This window comes from Sciurus vulgaris, assembly GCF_902686455.1.
Source record: "Sciurus vulgaris genome assembly, chromosome: 2".
Lineage (NCBI taxonomy): Eukaryota > Metazoa > Chordata > Mammalia > Rodentia > Sciuridae > Sciurus > Sciurus vulgaris.
This window is the reverse complement of record NC_136462.1, coordinates 179,051,885-179,066,389: the sequence shown is the minus strand read 5'-3', so window position 1 is coordinate 179,066,389 and position 14,505 is coordinate 179,051,885. Positions and strand designations below refer to the sequence as shown.

Genomic DNA, 14,505 nt, shown 5'->3' with positions numbered 1-14,505 from the left:
CATGAAAAGTGAGAGCAAGGCTTCCAAATTTGCTCAGTTTGTTAAAGAGAAGAGATGGCAAGAGTGCCACAGTGGGAAAGACACCAGTGAGGTGGGAATAAGGGGACCCTATCTGGAAAGATCCCATGGACCAGCTCAGAGACCCTTCCATCTGCTTCCCCTAGAGAAACCACCCTAAAAGTGAGCTGGTCTAATTGCAGTGATCACCATGTACCATTTCATCAGAAACTATAGAAACCACCCAGACTAATGGTAGCAAAAAAAAAAAAAAAAAAAATATATATATATATATATATATATTTATTTATTAATTTATTAACTTTAATAGAAAGGTAACAAAATTACCAAAAGTTCCTGATGGACTCCCTACAGGGTTGACAAATGGCAGATGTTTTGGCCTGTGTCAGGGAAAACCACTAAGTTTTCTTTCTTTGACATTCTAGAGCAGTGCTGACCTGTCCTGGTTTTTAGAAGTGGCCAGGAACAAGGGAGGTCAGGTCATGTGGGACCATGTGCTACTGGGCGGGTCCCTTGCGATCACTGAATGCCCCAGCTTTCATCAGAGTCCGGTCATTTGGCCATGGACACTGTCTCAGCACCACCACCCCAATATGCACACAAGGCTCCCCCATATTTCTGGCTTCTTTGTAACCAACCCATCTTTGATTGATTGAGCCTGTCCACATGCCTATCTGCCTGCAGTAGAGGCTGTCAAGGCAAATATCTGACCCTTTGAGCTTCTATTCTAGGAGGGAAATTCTGCCTTCCACTCACAAAGCAAGGATCCCCAAACACAGGAAGGAGGTTTTGCTGCTAAGCAGGAAAAAACCATCCCATTTTAACCAGTTTTCTTTCCCCTTTGCCAAGGAGCAAAGTAAAGTAACCTCATGGTTACTCGGGGAGGACCTTCTCTTCCCAGAAGCATGTCACCTAGTGACCCAGCCAGGACAAAATTGACTGTATTGTGAAACTTTGCTCAGTCCCCATCTGCTTTCTCCTGTGAGAACACCCCATTTTAGTGGCTGGGGGCAGCCCAAATCCCCTATGATAGAGGAGGACCACCAGATACCTAGGGATTGAGAGGCAGCAGGGGAACATGGGAAGGAACTTGTTGGCACCTATCATGGGTGGAACTGATTGAAGCCCAAACCAGGAGAAAGGCAAAACACAGACCAGAAACCCATGACTGGCTTTATGATGACATTGCTTACAGAAAGGAACTCCTGATGGACTCCCTTTAGAGTTGGCCAATGACAGATGGCTTAGCTTCCCAGGCAAACTAAATAAAATCACTAGTTTTCCTTCTTCTCTGACATTCTATAGTGATGCTACTCAGCAAATCTCCATCTACCATGATGGAGATGTCCTATGTCTGCACTATCCAGCCTGGTAGACACCAGCCACAGGTGACTATTGAGTATTTGAAATGAGACTACTGCTATGGAGGAACTGAACTACATTTACTTAATATTTATGTTTAAATCATCACCTGTGGCTAGTGACTACCATATTGGACAGTACAGCTCTGGGCTATGAAAAATGACAAAGAGGAACTGTCAGGTCCAAAGAGTCTTCGTTTTGGGGCTGGGGATATAGCTCAGTTCGTAAAGTGTGTGCCTTGCATGCACAAGATCCTGGCACCACAAGAAAAAAAATAGTCTTGGTTTGAATCCCAGTTCCATGCTCACCAGTTAGCCAAGTGACCCACTGCAAGTCACTGAGCTCGTTTAGGCTCAGTTTCCTCATCTGCAAAATGGGCTATAAATACTACGATTCAGGTTTGTCGTGAGAATTAAATAAGATACAGCCTTGGACAATGCCTACCACCTAATACATGTTCCACAAATGGCAGATTTCTTTCCTTCCTTTATTGGGTGGGACCGTGGTGTCCTCCAGGGAAATAATAATTGCAAATGTGAGGAGTCCTTCTGGTGAGAGCATTCAGTCTTCTTGGAAATGTAATATTATTTGGGGAAGAGAACTGAAAGGGGCTGTGTAAAAAGACTGCAAAAGGAATTATTTATTAGATACAAGGAGGTATCCCAGAGCCCCTTTCAGGAAGAAACAAGATGCTGGGCTTGGACAGAGGCCAAGCACCTGAGACACACTTGATGGTCTTGCTTGGCTGCATGCCCAGGTTCCGTATGGATGAGACTCTGGGACCTGAGGGAGGCTCAGGGCTGGGAATTGAGCTAATGGTTTCTAAATTCACATCTTTGATGTTTCTGAAGAAAGCCAGACACGAGTTAGCTGCTAATTGCTTCCTTCTCAAGCACTTAAGGGCTATGTGACCTTGGGCAAGTTAGTTCACCTTTCAGACCTCACTTCCCTATTTGCCCCGTGCAGGGTTGCTGTGAGGATTTGTCCAAGGAAAGTGTGAAAAGCTGTCCCAGGTGTAAAGCACACTAATGCAGAGGGATGACCAAAAAAACTGTATCAAAATCTTAGAGCCAGAAGGAGGCCCTAGAAGAACTGAGGCTAGTACCTGAGTCTCTGGACTGGGTTTCAACTTAACTCATTTGTATCCTCTGCGACTGGCCCGTAGCAGCACACAACACACTTATTAATAAACGTACATTATCATCATTCACTTTTCAAATTAGCAGATTTTTTTCAAAGCATAATTCAATGTTGGCAAGGATAGACAGAGGAGCATTTTCATCCCACTGATGATGGAGTGAGAAACTGGCACAAACTAAGGAAAATTATCATGATGATTAACAACCATTTGAGTTAGCCCATTCCACATCTAGGAACAGATTTTGAGGAAACAATGAAATATGCTCCCAAAGATATAGACACATGCATGTTCACCCCAGTTTTGTTTACAACAGGGAAATATGTCCAACATTAGAGAATGGATAGCTGAACTTAAATGTTGGTGATAGGAAATATTACACTGCCATGAAAAATTATGTTTTTGCTGGGTGTGGTGGCACATGCTTGTAATCTCAGCAACTCTGGAGGCTAAGGCAGGAGGATCACAAGTTCAAAGCAAGCCTCAGCAACCTAGTGAGGTCCGAAGCAACTTAGGGAGATCCCATGGCAAAAAAAAAAGTGGGGGAGGGCTGTGGGTGGATATAGACCACTGGTAAAGCACCTCTGGAAAGGAAGGAAGGAAGGAAGGAAGGAAGGAAGGAAGGAAGGAAGGAAGGAAGGAAGGAAGGGAGGGAGGGAGGGAGGGAGGGAGGGAGGGAGGGAGGGAGGGAGGAAACATTTTTGAAAAGTATCCAATGAAATGGGTAAATGTTCCTGAAGATTCTCATTTTACAGAAGAGAATTGAGCCTCCAATTATCCAGTGAAGAGGTCTCAGAGCCAAATTCAAACCTGTTCTAACCCAACTTCAGAGCCTGTGACTTTGGCCTTTTTGAAATTCACAAACTGATTGATTGTGAGGAGCATCCGCCCACAGTTGTGTTCTGTTTGCCCTTCCCAGTGTTACAAAGTTGAGACTGAATTGCCACGGTTTAAAAGCCAGGAGATTGCCCATAAAAATTGGGATTTTCAACTTCTCTTGAAAAATCTAAAGATCTGGCTACTGGGGCTGAGGTCATGGCACAGTGGTAGAACGCTTGCCTAGCATGTGTAAGGCACTGGGTTCCATCCTAAGCACCACATACAAATAAATGAATAAAATAAAGGTCCACCAACTTCTAAATTTTTTTTTAAATAAAATAAATAAAGATCTGGCTACATTCTACTGCCCTGTGTGATAATAATAGGCTGGAGAGAATAACAACGGCACCCCAAACACAGGATCATGCAATTTTACTTTGACATTCGCCCACCCCACCCCGAGCACCAACCCCTGACCTGTCTCATTCCTATCTGGCCCTTGTATACATTTGAGTTTGTGGATCTGGGGTGTCTACATTTCAATGACTGGACTTGCCTTACAATGTACTGAGCAAACAGAGGCTGGCAGAGACGTTGGAGAGGGATTTCAAAAGTCAGTTGGGAAAGTGGATCACGTAACATATGTAAGTCCTTCCATTCCTACAATGACAAATACTTATTTAAGACTTTACAGACTATATTTTTAATAACTAACTTCCCCTCCGGTCTTCTCTTACTATTTCAACTTTTCCTTTCCTACCACCTTGGTTTCTTGATCTATTTGTAGATTTTAAATCACATTATTACGCTGTGTGACTTCTTGCAGGTTTCCGTAAGTCCTTTTTGAAGTTAGGCCTGGGAAACAAACAAATCTATACATAAATATTTGCTTTAAGGGCTTGGATCCAGGTACTAAAAAGAAGCAAAAAAGAATAACAGCCAGGGGCGGTGGCACACTCTTATAATCCCAGCAACTCTGGAGGCTGAGGCAGGAGAATCACAAGTTCAAAGCCAACCTCAACCATTCAGCAAGGCCCTAAAAAACTGAGCACATGCCTGTCATCCAGGTGACTCAGGAAGCTGAGTCAGGAGGATTGCAAGTTTGAGGCCAGCCTCAGCTATTTAGCAAGACCCCATCTCAAAATAAAAAATAAAATGGATTGGAGATATGGATCGGGGATAGAGGACCCCTGGGTTCACTCCCCAGTACTAGAAGGGCGGGTGGGAATGGGGAGACACACAGTTCTACCTGGTTTTCTTGGAATGTTTTCTACCCAGATGACTCTTCCTAGAATCCTTCCTGTTGGAACTCAGTATCCATCCTGTGAGGGAGCCCAAGCCACACTGAAGCCACTTGTTGGTGTTCTAGTCAAAGACCCGAGCTGAGCCCCATATTCTAGTCATGCTGTTTCCTGTCCAAATTCCTGGCCCACCAAATCTGTGAGCAGAATATAAGCCTCATTTGTGCCATTAAGTTGGGGGTGGTTTGCTATCCAGCAACAAAATATCAAAACAGTAACCCAAGAACACAATGTTACTGCAAATGATTTTAAATATTCTCCATAAGGAAAAACAGTGTAAACGTGGTAGGTTCCCTTTCATAATATACCTATCATTTCATCTCCCTCCCCAGGGTGACACTGTAACAGTGTTCGTCCAGATCATTTTCTATATTTTTACACATGTATATATAATAGAAATACATGTCTCAGCGATCTCTTTAAATTTACAAGAACTTGAATTTGGTAATTCATTTACATGCTCTGATAGCCAGCTCCAAGATGGCCCTCAATGACCTCCCCCTTGTATTCAAATCCCTGTAAGGTCCCTTCCCACACTGAACCGTATTGCCCTACATGACCAAATTAACATGGCAGAAATAATGTTATATGCCACTTCTGAGATTAGATTTTAGAAGACACTCCAGCTTCCATCTTGGTCTCTTGCTCTCTCTTTTATATCCCTCATTGTAGGAGAGATCAGTGGCCATATTGAGAGAAGCACTGTGGAGAGGCCCATGTTGAGAATAACAGAGGTCTCTGGCTAATCAGGTTGTTTGGAACTGAGACCTCCAGCCAATAGCTACCCCAGTGTGCCATCTTGGAAGGAGATCCTCCAGCCCCAGGGAGGCCTTCAGATGACTGCTGTCCTAGGTGACATTGGTATTATAATCTCATGAAAGACTTTGAGCCAGAGATGCCCAGAAAAACTGATTCCAGACTCCTTATCCTCAGAAAACTGTAAGAGATAATAAACATTTGATGTCTCCGATGCTGAGTTTGGGGGTGATATGTTCTTAGCAATAAATAACTAATACTCATGGTTCAAAAAGGAATATAGCCAGTCAAGTGTGGTGCTGCACGCCTATAATCCCAGTGACTTGGGAGATTGAGGCAGGAAGATAGCAAGCTGAAGGCCAGCCTTGGCAATTTAGCAAGACCCTCAACAACTTAGCAAGACCCTGCCTCAAAATAAAAAACTAAAAGGGCTGGGGATGTGGCTCAGTGGTTAAGTGCCCCTGGGTTCAATCACTGTTACCAAAAAGAAAAAAAAAAGTTATATCTAAAGCTCTCTGTCACTCCTACATCTAAACACCTGGACCCCTATCCTCTCCCATGTCCCCCACCTCACTTTCAGTAAGCCACTGGGAAATGGGATTATCCTGGGTGTAGAAGCTGACACCCACCTCCAGCCCTTCCCACAAATCCTATGAGGAGAAGCTGCAACAGCAGCTGTCACAGCAGGCCCTGTTTCCCCACAGATGCCACCTTTCCCTGCCAGGGCCTTACACACCCACATGTGCCCCCACATCCGGTTTCACATCTGGGGGTGGGGGCTTTCCCTCCTCACACACTGGTGGAAAACATGACCTGGCTTTTTTTCTTTACCTTGTAGAAATCAGAGACCAACCCTCACCTCCCAGCATCTCTTCCCAGGCACCGGCCTCACGGGCCTCTCTGGTGGGCACTCACCCTGCGTCTGCCCCAGCCCCGCACCCTTCACTTCAGACTTCCCAGAGGGTGTCAGTCCACTTTTCATCTCCATCACAAGGCTGAGATGAATCAGCTGATAAAGAAAAAGGGTCAATTTGAGCTCACCGTTTTGAAAGTTCCAGCCCATAACTGGCTAACTCCATTGCTCTTGGGCCTGTGGCAAGAGCGTTCATCGGGGCAGGAGCAGGTGACAGAGCAAACTTGTTCACCTCATGGCCAGGAAATGAAAACAGAGAAAGAGAAAGGCCTGAGGCTCCTCCATCCTCTTTAAGAGCACACCCCCGGTGACCCGAAGACCTCATTAGGCTCTACCTCCTAAAGTCATGTCCTCCCAAAATTCATACGCTGAAACCCAAACCCCCAGAGCGATGTGTTAGGGCAGGCTGTGGGGCTCTTGGGGGAGGATCGGATTCAAGGGCAGATCCTTCATGAAGGGGACTAGTGCCTTATAGATTGAGGTTCCAGGCGGCCCTCATTCCTCCCACCTCGTGAGGACACAATGAGAAGCTGCCATGAGTCAGAGAGTGAGCCTTTACCAGACCCCAATCTGCCGGCACCTGCATTTTGGACCTTCCAGCCTCTAGATCTGTAAGCGATAGATTTCTGGTGTTTATAAGTCACTCAGTCTGTGGCACATTGCTGCAGCATCCTGAATAGACACTCTTCATAACTCCCCCCAACCAGAAGCAACCCCTTCAACGTGCACATCAACAAACAAACTGTGGAATGTCTATGCAATGGAAAACAGTTTAGAAATGGAAAGGAATAAACTACTAATTCCTGCAATAATTTAGAAAACTCTCAACGGATTATTGTAAAGAGTCAGTTTCAAAAGATTACATACTATGTACGGCTAATTAGAACAATTAAAAAAAAATTACATACTGCTGAGTGTAACGGCACACCTGGAATCCCAGCAACTCAGGCTGAGGCAGGAGGATCGCCAGTTCAAGGCCAGCCTCAGCAACTTAGCAAGACCCTCAGCAACTTAGTAAAATCCTGTTTAAAAAAAAAAAAAAAAAACTGGGGGAGACTCCTGGATTCAGTCCCCAGTACCAAAAAAACAAAGTTATATACGATATGATTTCATTTGGGTGATAGTCTCTAAAAGCCAAAACTATAAAGAAGGATCTGTGGTTGCTCCAGGTTGAGGTTGGAGGAATGTGTCACTACAGAGGGAAACGCGAGGGTTTTTTGAGGGTGGATGAACTGTTCTTGTTTGTGGTGGTGGTTCTATAAATCTACGTGTGTGAAAATTCATAGAACTATACACACGGAAAAGAGTAAAGAAGGAAGAAGGTACATTTTACTAAGTGTTGTTAAAACAAACAGAAACCTTGTGGTAGCCAGCTCCTAAGAGGGTCCACAGTGATCCTTGTCTTCTGCTAGTAGTTATGACCTTGTGTCCCTTCTCACTTTCAGTAGGGCTAGTCTGAGTGACCTGTAAAAACGACAGAAGCGATAGTACGTGACTTCCGAAGCTGGGTCAAAAAGACACTGCAGCTTTGTGTTGGCTTCGTGGAACACTCATTCCCGGGAAGCCAGCCACAGTGTGGCAAGGACTCTTGAGTGACCCCAGGGAGAGGAGCTGAGGCTATCCACCACAGCCAGTCCCAACTTGCCAGCCATAGGAGTGACCTACCTTGAAAATGGGGCCTCCAGCCCCAGCCAGGCCTTCAACCGGCTGTAGACTTGGCCAATGTCTGACTGCCACCTCCTGAGAGAACCCAAGCCAGAATGGCCCAACCAAGCTAGTCTGAGAAGTGTCCCACAGAAGCTGTGAGAGATATTGATTATTGTTTTAAGATACTACATGTTGAGGTTATTTGTTATGCAGACATAGATAGCTGATACAAAACTTAATTAAGCAAGGCGTGGTGGAGCATGCCTGTAATCCCAACTATTTGGGAGGTTGAGGCAGGAGGATCACAAGTTTGGGGATAGCCTCAGCAACTTAGCAAGACCCTCAACAACTTAGTACCCTGCACAGTCAAAAGCTAAGTTAGATATTCCGTTCCTCCACTCGAAACTTCCAATGGCCAGATCACTCACATAAAGCCAAAGGTGAGGTCCGCTATGATCCACCCCCGTTTTTCTCAGATCTCACCTCTGGGCCTCCCTGTCCCTTACACTTGCCAAACTCATCTCCACTTCTATCCCGGATACTTTCCAGATAGTCCTGCGGCTTGCTCCTGCACCTTGGAGCCTCTGCTTAAATGTCACCTGGACACGGAGGCCTTCCCTGACAGCCTCAGTCCCTCCCACTCACCCCACTTTGTTCTCCTTAGTCTTCTACCACCTAACACAGTAGCTGTTTTTCCTTGTCTCTTACTCCCCCACCAGAAAGCCAGTTCCATGGGAGCAGGGACTTAATTCACAATGGCTCCGTAATTCAATTTGTATTCTCATTTCACAGATGAGAATGCCAAGTTCCAGCAGTTACACACTGGATTAATGGTTAATGTAGGCCTTGCACACAGCAAGCCTTCGGACATCAAGCCCAGTCCCTTTTCAAAGGGTCACCCAGTCCAAAGACCTCGTGTTACAGATGAAGAGACAAAAGTTCAGAGTGGACCAGAATCTGCCACAAACAGGCAGTTCTCTGCTTCTCATAGTCCCCTCACCTCTACAACCCTGGCCTGAGTCCTTGACTCCCTCTAAATCCTTCTCCTAAGAAGTCTAATCCTCTGGAGGCAGGAGCGGGGAGTCCATTTACCCAGCAGACTAAGTGTTCAGGGTTCTTGTTTGCTCACTGGCAGCAGCTGGGAGAATATGGCCTCACTTTGAGCAAACACAACAATGAAAAGTCAGTGGGAGGTGTAAAGGGGCTGCCAGAGCCCTATAAAGCTTAATCCCTTCTTGGGCTTGGGAAGCATTTTCTTGGGCTTTGCAAGCCTCTGGCAGCCCTGTGCAAACAACATTCACACTGAAGAAACTGAGGCTCAGAAGGGTTAGGCAAGTTCACAGAATAACTGTAATCAGCATCTCCTATGTATCAGATGCTATGACAATATCAGTACTTCAAATTCTCACAACAACCCTACAAAGAATAGAGTCATATCAAATGCAGGTTTAACAAATTGGGGCAGACATTAATAAAAATATGTCTTTATGTGTCAGTTAAAAATAAATATAATTCAGAGCAGGGTGAGGTGGCATATGCCTGCAATCTCAGCACCTCAGGAGGCTGAGGCAGGATCACAAGTTCAAGACCAGCCTCAGCAACTTAGTGAGGACCTAAGCAATTTTGGGAGACCCTGTCCCAAAATAAAAAATAAAAGGGCAGGGGATGTGGCTCAGTGGTTAAGCACCCCTGGGTTTGATCCCCAGCACCAAAAAGAAAAAAAAAAAAAAAAATTGAAAACAAACTGGGTTGGGGAAGTGCTGGGTTGTGGCTCAGTGGCAGAGTGCTTGCCTAGCGTGTGTGAGGCACCGGGTTCAGTTCTCAGCACCACATATAAATAAATAATCAAATGAAATAAAGGTATTTTGCCCATTTATAACTAAAAATTAAAAAAAAAAAAAAAAAAAAAAAAAAAAAAAAAAAAACTGGGGCAGAAAGAGAATACTTTAATACTTCAGGACCTGGCTTGAAGGTAAAATGAGACACTACTGGAGACATTATCTCTATCTGACAGACACAAAACTCAGAGGTTCAGACAGGCTAATGATTTGTTTGAGTCACATATTAGCTCATGGCTGAGCTGGGGTTTGATCCCAAGCCTCCCAGGATATGTAGAACCAGGACAGGAGTCAGGTCAAGACCAGTGCCTCCTTTCTAAACCACCTGAAAAGCCAGTGGAACCAGATGGCATAGGGAATGGGCACTACACTGGGAAAGAGGGAATGCACAGCCTCTTCGGAGGACAATATGGCCATGTCCATCAAACTACATGCCATTCTGACTCACCACTTCCAGAAACATATCCCTCATTCACATGTCTAAAAACATCAAACTTTGAGGCCTCACGGTAAATTAAGGGCATTATAGTCCAATCATGTTGTGGAATATTATGTGGCAGATAAAAAAGAATGGAAAATAATTACATACTTATGTATGTATGGGTATATGTTACATGTGTGTATATATATAGATTTGTTTGACACACACATACAGATGTATGCCCATGTATGGCAAGAGAAATTTCTGGAAGACTTACAGAAAATTGCTAGTACTGTGTTTGCTTCCAGGGAGAAGGAATTCAGACATTTTTCACTCTACAGACACGTTGTTTTGCACCTTTTGATTCTTTTTACCTTGTGCATGAACTTATTTTCAATAGTATGGTAATTTACAAAACCAGGGCTCTGCCTTTTGGCACTGCCCTCAAGGGGTGCTTACAGGGAGCCTCTCACTTATCCATGGCTCAGGTGGCCCCTTAGTGAGCCCTGAAAATCCCCTGCTCTGACCTTTACCTGTCTTTGCCCCAGCCCAGAGATAAGCTCTGATTAAGGTTTGATCAAACACCCTTGGTCTGGCTCCCATTGGGAAGGGTCAGACTTTATTTGGTGTCCCAGCCCTTCATATGCTGCTCAAATCTCCCTTTGTCCCTTCCTCTCGGGTCTCTGCCTCCCTCAATCCATGCCTGGGGTCTTACACCTCAGCTCTTTGCAGCGTGGATCATGCAATTCTGCAGCTCCAATGCCTTTTCTTCTCCCCCGGGGTAGCTGTTGAAGTCCATTCAACTCCTCCCTCCTCCAAGATGCCAGACGTCCATTCACCTGCCCAGGCCACTTCCCGCATATTCACTCAACCCACATGTACAGGACACTCTTAAGCCCAGCACTGCTTAAGAGCTGAGACGGGGAGACATGTCAGCACGGTCCTGCTCTTGAGAACCTCTGGCCAGCTGGAAAAACAAGCCTAGTCTTCTGATAAGTTACACAGAGGCATCACAGGACAGAGGTTAAGGGCACTGACTCTTGTGTCATGCTTGCAGGTTTTGAGTTCCAGCCCTGCCACTCACAGGCTGTGTGATCGCAGGCTAGTTGCTTTACCTTCCTGTGCCTCGGTGCCCTTATCTGTAAAATGGAGATAATTAGAAAAGCAACTCTCAGGGTTGTTCTGTGAATCCGATGAGTTAATTTATGTGGACAACTTAGTTGGCACATGGTAAATGACAACGTTAATTATAATACATGTCGGTTTTTATTATAATTTCAAGGTGTTGTGGAGCTCAGAGGAGGAAAATTTCATAGAATTAGATGTTTTTTATCTCTTTCGCTCTTTCTCTCTCTCTTTCTCCATTTCTTTCTTTCCTTTCTTTTCTTTCTTCTTTCTCCTAGGGATTGAATGCTGGGGTGTTCTACCACTGAGCTACATCCTCAACTTTTTTATTTTGAGACAGGGCCTCACTAAGTTGCTCAGGATGGCCTTAAACTTGGGATCCTCCTGCCTGGGACTCCCAAGTTGCTGGGACTACAGCTGTGTGCCACCACATGGGACTTGGAATTAGGAAGCGTAACCAGTAGGTTAGAGCAGAGGATGGTCTCGACATGTACCACGGGAAGGTTGGTGGAGTTTGAGGGGACTGTAGTCTCTCCGTGTCATTTCAGTGTACCTCCCTCCCAGCAGTCAGCCCTCTGCCTCTTATTCCGAGGTGTCCTGAGGTCACAAGGATGAGTTGAGGGCAGTGCTCGGTGGTAGAGCGCATGCCTAGTAAGTGGGAGGCTCTGGGCTCCATAGCACTACCGAGTAAATTGTGGCTGAGGGAGGTTCTCCTGAGCCACCTTCACCATTCATCCCACCTCTTTAAAAAAATTTTTTTTGGTGAAGGCTGAACCCAGGGCCTCATGCACGCTAAGCACACACTCTCACCAAGCTTCATGCCCAAACCTCAGTCTCAAGGTTCATGTAATATCTTTCTTGGAGCCCATCCTACTTTTCGTAATGGAAGTAAATTTTTTTTTTTTTTTAAATACAACTAATTTTCTTTATTTTATTTTTAGTGGTCAGTGGACCTTTATTTTTTTATTTATTCATATGTGGTGCTAAGAATCGAACCCAGTGCCCCCCACACTAGGCAAGTGCTCTGCCACTGAGCTACCCCAGCCTCGGAAATAAATTTCTTAAAAGCAAACTCTGAACCGCATCTGTAAATGAAAAAACAGAAACAGCAAGTATCAAAAATTAACTCTAACAATGTGAGTGACTTGCAGCTGGCTGAGGCTGTCTGGCTCCCAGCTCTGCTCTCTCCACAGGACAAGTACTAGGGCGCAGAGAGGAGCTAACCACATGCTGGCACTGAACAGAGACTTTCGGCAATGTTGGCAGGATTGGGACAACACTGGAAAGCTAGACCTCTTTCTTCTTCCGCGAGTACCCGGCACCTCCCGAACCATCTTGGACACCATCAGAGTTGAGAACACTCCCACATTCCAAGAGAATGAATGTCAGATGGCTTGAGGTGGTGCCAGTTTTATTTAGAGGCAGATTTTCAGAGGCTGGCGTCCACCCTGGGCTGCCACCCCAGGTGGGCATTATTCCTTGCTTCTGCTGAGTCACCGTTCCTGGGGAGGGAGGTTTCTGGAAATGCCTTTTGTTGTCTTCCTCTCCCTGTTTGTGGTGATGCTTGGCATCCTGGGCTGATGATCAATAAAGGATTAGATGTAAAAACAAGCCAAACCTGCTTGCCAGTTAAATAATGTCATTTCAAGGGAAAGGTCCCAACCCTGAAATAAACCAGGTTTCAAGCAAGAATTTGAATTAATTCTGACAACATAATCCAGAGTGCAGAATTTGCCTTCAGGCTATGAGTTTTTTCTGTCAGCTCTACTAAGGATAGAAAGAGAGCTGAGGAGAGGAAAGGGTCTTTATTTTCAAGCTAGTGGAAAACTTATTATTATTGCTGTTATTACTATTATTATGCATTAAGCTGCTGCTTTTTTATATTTTTTTTGATACTGGGACTTGAACCCAATGTCACTTAACCACTGAGCTACATCCCCAGCCCTTTTTTATATTTTGAGACAGGATCTTGCTAAGCTGCTCAGGGCCTTACTAAGTTGCTGGGGCTGGCTTTGAACTTGCCATCCTCCTGCCTCAGCCTCCCAGTCTCTGGTTTACAGGTACTTGTCTGTGGGCTGCACTAAGCTTCTTTGAGGGACAGAAAATGGAAATGAGAGTTCCATTCTTTCTCCCCGCCCCGCCCTCCACCCCCTGCCCTTTTTCTCCTCTTTCCCGAGGCCAGGAGCAGCTACGATGGTTCCGGACAGTTTTCCAGCCTTGATTCTTTGAACACTGCCTTCTCTATTTCTGCCTTACTCATAACCCATCTCTACCAGTACTTCCTTATAAAAATTTTAATTGCCTTTGTTTACTTATGTAAATTTGGCCTCATTCTAAGACAAAAGTTTTGATCTAGTTGCATATCCCTGCCCTCATACGTAAGGAGAGACATAGTGGATTCCAACTGAGCACGAGGCATCTGCCCTTCACTCCCTAAGGATGCTTGGCCGGACCTGGGGGCCATGCTAGGGTGAGGTGGCAGAGGACTTCTGTACTGCTGGGTAGCTGACCAGCTGTGAGAACGTCTACCTACCAGTGCTGCTTCTGAGCTGCCTCCTCGGAGACTGAGCTGGCAGCTCCAGGATTCTGCATGTCCTTTTTCTTTCTTTCTTTTCATGGTTCTGGGGATCAAATTCAAGGCCTCCTACGTACGAGGCAGGAGCCCTGTCATTGAGCTAAACTTATAGCCCCATGGGACTCAGCGCATCTAACAAGTTCCCCCAAGTGAGGCCACCAACTGTTGTCCCATGACCACAATTTAAGCGAGCCTTGGGTCACTGGCATTAAAATCACCTGCAGGTGCTCAGAAATAAATAAAAATGCAGATTCCTGCACACGACCCACCAGTCACTTGGATTCTTTAGGCAGGGGTGGCTCTGGAATCTGCCTTATTGGGCAGCACTCCAAGGAAGCGCTGGAAACCGCAGCAGCACCTGTGACGTGGAGGTAAGGCATCTGGGGTAAGAAGATCTGCCTGGAGGTCACTCTGGAAGTCAGGGAAGCTCCCTGTGGCTGGGGCCCTATCCCCTGAAGCAGCCAGGGCTCCTCTTCTTCGCAGCCTCCTTCAGTGCCCCAGCCGACAGACCCTGCTGGCCCTTCCCTCCCAAGCGCAGGTTACGTTTCTAAAAGACTCCAGTAAACAGACTGGAATGGGTCAGTAAACGGAA

General features: G+C 45.6%; 1 protein-coding gene and 1 long non-coding RNA gene across 2 annotated transcripts in view; one reads left to right on the top strand and one right to left on the bottom strand.

Annotated features, from left to right (window-relative positions):
* Positions 1 to 14,505, top strand: part of NOL4L (nucleolar protein 4 like) — a 384,060-nt gene that overhangs the window by 246,454 nt on the left and 123,101 nt on the right. The gene's annotated exons all lie outside the window — the stretch shown is intronic.
* On the bottom strand, positions 3,255 to 9,427 carry LOC306654621. Its single transcript, XR_013762004.1, has 3 exons — positions 6,436 to 9,427; positions 4,587 to 4,659; positions 3,255 to 4,192 (listed from the first exon to the last, which is right to left on the bottom strand). It is a non-coding gene; the product is annotated as an uncharacterized lncRNA (long non-coding RNA).